At 44.6% G+C, this 6,116-nt stretch overlaps 1 long non-coding RNA gene across 2 annotated transcripts; it reads right to left on the bottom strand.

Annotated features, from left to right (window-relative positions):
* Positions 1-764: 764 nt before the first annotated feature.
* Positions 765-4,253, bottom strand: LOC109752773 (uncharacterized). Of its 2 annotated transcripts, XR_012181241.1 has the most exons (5): positions 3,966-4,253; positions 3,226-3,364; positions 2,964-3,007; positions 2,211-2,419; positions 765-2,122 (listed from the first exon to the last, which is right to left on the bottom strand). It is a non-coding gene; the product is annotated as an uncharacterized lncRNA (long non-coding RNA). The 2 variants fall into 2 exon arrangements; XR_012181240.1 differs by lacking the exon at positions 3,966-4,253 and having other exon boundaries at positions 3,226-3,504.
* Positions 4,254-6,116: the final 1,863 nt, after the last annotated feature.

Consider the following 6,116-nt stretch of genomic DNA (forward strand, 5'->3'; position numbering starts at 1 on the left):
TACGCAAGCAAGTGCCTCATCGAAAAAATACTTCCTCCTAATGCTATACTGACATTGGGGCCCACGGGTTTGTCAACATAGTTACATTTTTTTAGGTGCTTCAACATAGTTACTATAGGAGACATATTCCCAACGAAGCCGGGGAGCTGGCAGGTATCATTTATTATCACTGGGGCAGCAAGTATCAGCTGGGTTTTGGGCTGCCCCGTCTAGGCTTTCTTTTTTAACATAGTAATCGTGCGCGTGCAATGCACGTATAATCGTAGAGAGAAATTTCTTGAGTCATTCTAGTTAAGACATAATTATCTCATATCGAACATGCACGCAGCAAGGACTTCTCAACCAGACAACCATAGAAACACACTAATACAACAGTACCTTAGTCAAACTACAAGTCAGACCAGAGATGTACATTTACAACACAACCAACTCCAACTGTACCTAATGACCTACAGAGTTATTCATACAATATTATGGTTTCAAACGTGCAAGGTATATCACAAGCTGTATCAAACTGCATGATGAGTGCGGTGCAGGGACGGGGGATCCGAAAATAGTTTCCCTTTATTTACAGAATCACAAAATAATCACCAAAAAAGAGTGGAAAGCATGGAACATTGGTTACTATTTTCTATAAGCGGGTTCGACCAAGGGAATTTCAGATTGCACTGGTTCTGCATATGTTGCATGCGTCCATGGACTGAAAGCAGAACATGCAAATAAACAAACTAACAGGTAAACATATTATGACATGTAACACCATATACAACATTAAATTCTTTCTGTTCTCATTGTGGTAAATTCAACATGTTAGGTTGCATATACTAACGTTAGGACTGACACAATATAAATTACACCTTCCGCAGAATCAGTAAAAATTACACCTTCCGTAGAATCAGCAAGTATTCTGCTTGCAAGCAACACAATGGCTGGCAAAAAGTATCTTCTGAAAAGAAACACAATCTGCTCTCTTTCTGTACAAGTACAATCCGTAAAACCTCTCTCCACATCCCACGGCGCCAAACAGTGCCACCGCCCTGCACTCGTCCATCCGGATGCATCTGTCGCCGAGACTCAGCTGCACCATGCTGCCAAGACCCACCGTCATCGACGCGGTAGATGCCACGCCGCTCCACCTGCCAACCTCCACCCACCGTCGTCGCTCAAGCCCTTGTCACCCGGAGCCCACCACCTACAGCAACCCTTTCCCGTAAACCCAAGCCTCCCAAGACGGCGCCTCCATGGAGGGTACGACACACATGGTGCTGCCGCCGCCGCCCAATCCAAGGCAGATTTTGGACTTCCATCCGGGAGGGGGTCGGGTGTGGATAGGAGGGACCTCGATTGTGCCTCCAAGGAGGAAAACGACATCGAGAGACGTCACCACTGTTGGGCCAGTCGACCAAAGTTTCCTCCGGTCCCAATCCTACAATATCTATCTCTTCTGCTCCAGATCCGACAACCTCGAGCTGCCATCAACCGGAACCTACAGGGAAGAGAGTACCATAGGGGAAGTACAACCCTCCAAATCGGTTGGCGAGGAAGGTCTGCTCCGCGCGCACCACCCCGCACCACATCCGTGTCGGGGAGCAGAGTCCTGAGCCAGAGCAGCCTCCCCACGGAGTCAGCCGGACTTTAAGATTTATGAAAGTTCATTGGTCGACTGACTTTAAGATTTATATGACCAAGAGATGCAAACACTCAATAAGTCCAAAAAAATTGGCTGCCATTAGATTTGAGATAACCGTAACTCCCCCTGACGTACAGTTGCAGCCACAGAATATGTTGGACATTCAGATAGACCCGGCCTTAATATGAATCCATTGAGAAAAATTAATGTGATGAACAGCTTCCGATATATCCATAACCTACTGTATTTATCCACCTTATGTTCCAGGGTCCCCATCATACAGACCAAGGTTTCCAGTTATGCGTGTGGTAAGAAATGCATGTGAATCAAGTAAATTGTGATCTCCTGATGCAAAATATGTTATGGTTACACTATAAGAATAAGGTGTTTAGAGTAGTGTGAGTTACCTCCCAATTGGTGCCTCTATCTGAAGATCAAACACAATTCTGTATTTGTTCGAGTGTAAACATTAATTTGATCTGTACCTAGCACCTGGTCATTAGTACAAAAGGACCTTGTTACTGACTGCAATACCTTCAACTAAAAAGTGAAAGATGATATTCAACACGCATGCACACACCTTTGTGAGGAAATAAAAGACAATTGTGACTAACCCTGGCTTTCTGTAAAGTTGATCATGGTTGCCATTACAGTAAAAAAAATTGGGTTATTAAGAAATATAATCCTCGAATCATTAGTAGTGTACAGAAGCAATGCATGTGCACTTTCAGAGCCAACGACGGATCGGCTTGACCCATTGCCCATCTGGGGAAGAAAGAGTTTCTAGATCTGCACATATGCAGTCTTCAAATCATTAGAACTCCTTGGTAAAAATATACACATATTCTGCATCATCTAATGTGAGAACTGTCATACATAGACAAATAGTAAGATGCCAAATGAGAGTGCACAAACAAAACACTATATTCCCCTATAAGATTGCTCTCTCAGGAATAAAATGTAGTTATATCTTTTTAATGGTACAAAATACAGTTGTCGGCATGGAATAAAAGGCCATCGAAGCTGCACTATCAGTTTGAAATATGATTCAGAAGTGAAAATGTTTTAGATCCATTGACAATATAAGAAATTGGATTATCCACACAAAACGGAAGATCGAAATAAAAAGTAGGAAATGAGAACGAAAGGACATACATATGTGTGAACATTCGATGATTTCCATGTAAGAGGTATGCAATGTGATGAACAAGAGTAAGCTCATCAAGCAAAATAGTTGTCAGTTTTTCACCTTAGCAATTCAATCATAGTTACTATCACTGCAATTAACAACAAAGAGCATATACTCAGCCTTAGACAAGTAGCATAGACCAACCTTTTCAACTAATTCTTCTTGCAGGACGGTCCAAGTTCCTGGAGCTAAAAAATTGCAGGCGGCGTTAGATGGCAGCATTGTACTTGGGCTCAAGTGTACATGGTTACCTTGGAGGACATGTATAATGGATAAACAGAAAAATGACTAATCATTAATGCATTTGTCTTAAGTATACACATGTGATTCATTCAACACGTTAATCTGATGCATCCAATAATTAGATAATCACAAGTGGACCTCTTTGTGTGTACACTGTATATACCTTGATCGTTATTGAAGATTTGGATGCCATTGCTGGTAGTGTAGCTCCGGCGATAAGCACTGCCGAGCCTTCCGGTGGCGCACTGATTGCCCTTCGGTTCATGCTAACTTCTGCACATCGATTGGTTATACCATACACACTGCATGCACATATAGTACACAACAATTTCAGATTTAAGCCTGGAAACACAGTCATACAATACTCCCCCATACAGAACAACTTCAGATTTAAGATTGGGAGGCTGGGACAAAGTACCAACCACAAGGTAATGAATGTTCAACCACATACTATAGGCGTGTGTCAATGAGCTCTATATCCAGAGAAGTATCTCACTAATTGTTTTGACCCTTTTTATAGTGACTGTGCATCAAAGCAGTAAGCATAAGATGGAGATATTCCTGAGCAATTTTCCGTTGCCTATGCCTATGCTCCAATTTCCTTCGCACCCTTTCCTCAGATTGCTTTGAAGAAAAGAGCCGGAGAGAACCATTATTTGTGTTGTTGGTTCATCACAAACCAGATTGTTTTCAGAAAAAATGTTTTGGCTGGTTAACAGAAGAAGAAAAAGAACAGAGAAGTTCTTGGCTCAGCGGTGCATCTAGGGCTGGTCACGTAGTCCTGACCGGAGAGGACCTCCGCGCTGTCGAGCTCTTCATGGGTTGGTGCATCCCGATTCTCCACGATCCGAGACCCTATCTGACAGCCTGCAGAGCGCGTAGGCGGGGCAAGTGGAGGTATACCTAGGTCGCTGCCGCGTGCACGGAGGAGCAGCCGGAGTGTTGGGCGGCGAGGTTGGTGAAGGAGGCGCGGCGGGCGAGGATCTGGTCGCGAAGCTCGCCGAGGCGCGCCGCGACATCGGTGCGCGTTGTGGCGGAGATGACCCGGCCCTTGGGATCCTTCCCGGATGTAGGACGCCCGCCCCGTCTCCTCCCCCGCCGCCGCAAACGCCATCTCCCCATTCCACCGCTGTTTTCCGCTCCGGTTACTTCGGTGGTTGGTTCCGTTCGCTCGCGCCCTCGATAGCAGAGGAGGAACGACAGGCGGCGGTGGCGGCGATGGGAATAGGGAGGAGTTCTGTGGCGGCTGGGGGAGGGGGCGCTATGGTTGAGGTTGGAGACGTGATGTGTGTTTTTTTTGCAACCGAGACGTGATGGCAGACTGGTAGAACATTCAATCTTCTCCATTCGTTTCGATGGCAGACCACCGAAGTAATACGGGCACTCAGATATAATTAAGTGGAGTAGATCTGACGGTGCTGGTTTTCTTGTGTACAGTAAGTTTGGTGGTTTAGACTAATTCATGTTTGCTCCTTTAATAGTAGTATATTAATAGTAGTATATAGATGCGCAGCCCACGACATGCTGGTTTGTATTTTCTTGAGGGCCGTCATGTATCGACCGGCCTATGCACCTCCCATCCGAGGTTTTATTTTTCCTGAAATATCGGCAGTCCAATTTATGTATTTTTTTAAGAAAACGCAGAGGTATGTTCTATTTTTCTATATAAGAATAGGAACGCCTGGTCCAACTTATGTTTCCCTTCTAACTATATTATATATTTTTTTTAAATTATTTTATATGTTATTATATATTATTGTTATTGTCATCATATATTTAACAGATACTTACATATGTAAGAAAACAATATCCCACATCTTATTAACTTATAAAAATAATTTCTTAACAATAAAATCCTGGATTTTTTTGGCAACGAAAATCATCATGATTGTGTACAAAAGCTTGGTAAGATTTAATGACCAATGTAATAATAAATCATTTATTATTTAAATATATTTATAACAAAATGCTCAACCCCTGTTTATTTTTTGATAACATTGATGCGCCCACCCCAACATTATAATTAGAATCAGCCCAGCAAAATCGTGTATTTCGATAAAGTGTAAATGGCCTGTAATTTTTTAGGAAAAAATAAATAAGCCGCATAACGCTACATTATTTGTTCACCCAGCCCAGGTAATGAACTGTAATTTTAAAAAAAATCAAATTGACTGTAAATTCTACCCCGCAAAAAAGACTGTAAATTCTGAAAAAATGGGTTGAATACGTGCCACATTTTTGGAGGTTGAAATGTGGGCCAATAGGTCGAAGTCAACGCAAGTCGTTGTCAACTTAGTCAACAAATGATTCTGACATCGTTAGCCGTTGGATTTACATCCAACGACCGACATCCATCTCAATCTCTCGTCTTCTTCCTCCAGCGCCGCCGGGACCACCTGCTCCCGCCTCCTGCTGCTCGCAGCTCTGCTTAGCACGCTTCTTTGTGAAACGCTACTCCACCATTGGCCAGGCCATCCCTCCACCCTTCCACACCTCCTCTTCTTCTCCACCGACTGCCGAACCACACCGCACCAGAACCAGTTAACCCTCGTACACCTCTCCGTCTGCGACTCTACTCCCGCGTCTTCCGATCTCCGGCTCGTTGCTGTCCGGGACCTCGCCATCGTCCACCACCTTGGATGCGCTCGGCGCGGAGTGGTCAACGTGGTCAACGAACGACACCATCGGAAGTAGACTGTGCGTGGAGAGGCTGACAGCTGGGTCCACGGCCGCACGCAAGGAAATGCCTCCTTATTACACGCAAAATAATGATTCCCCCGCTGACAGGTCGGACCCACCAGCTATATCTTCGCACGCAAGGAAGTGCCTCCTTATTACGCACAAAAAAATAAATACCCACCTACGAGCTGGGACCCACCATAATGGGAGGCTGACTTGTGGGCCAACTAAGTTGACGGGGACGGACGCAAGGAAATGCCTCCTTATTACACGCAAAATAATGATTCCTTCACCTGACAGCTGGGACCCACCGGAAGGGCCTCTGTATTTCGCAAAAAAATGTTCCCCCCGCTGACAGGTCGGACCCACCAGCTA

The sequence above is a fragment of the Aegilops tauschii genome, chromosome 4 (genome assembly GCF_002575655.3).
Source record: "Aegilops tauschii subsp. strangulata cultivar AL8/78 chromosome 4, Aet v6.0, whole genome shotgun sequence".
NCBI classification, from domain to species: Eukaryota; Viridiplantae; Streptophyta; class Magnoliopsida; order Poales; family Poaceae; genus Aegilops; species Aegilops tauschii.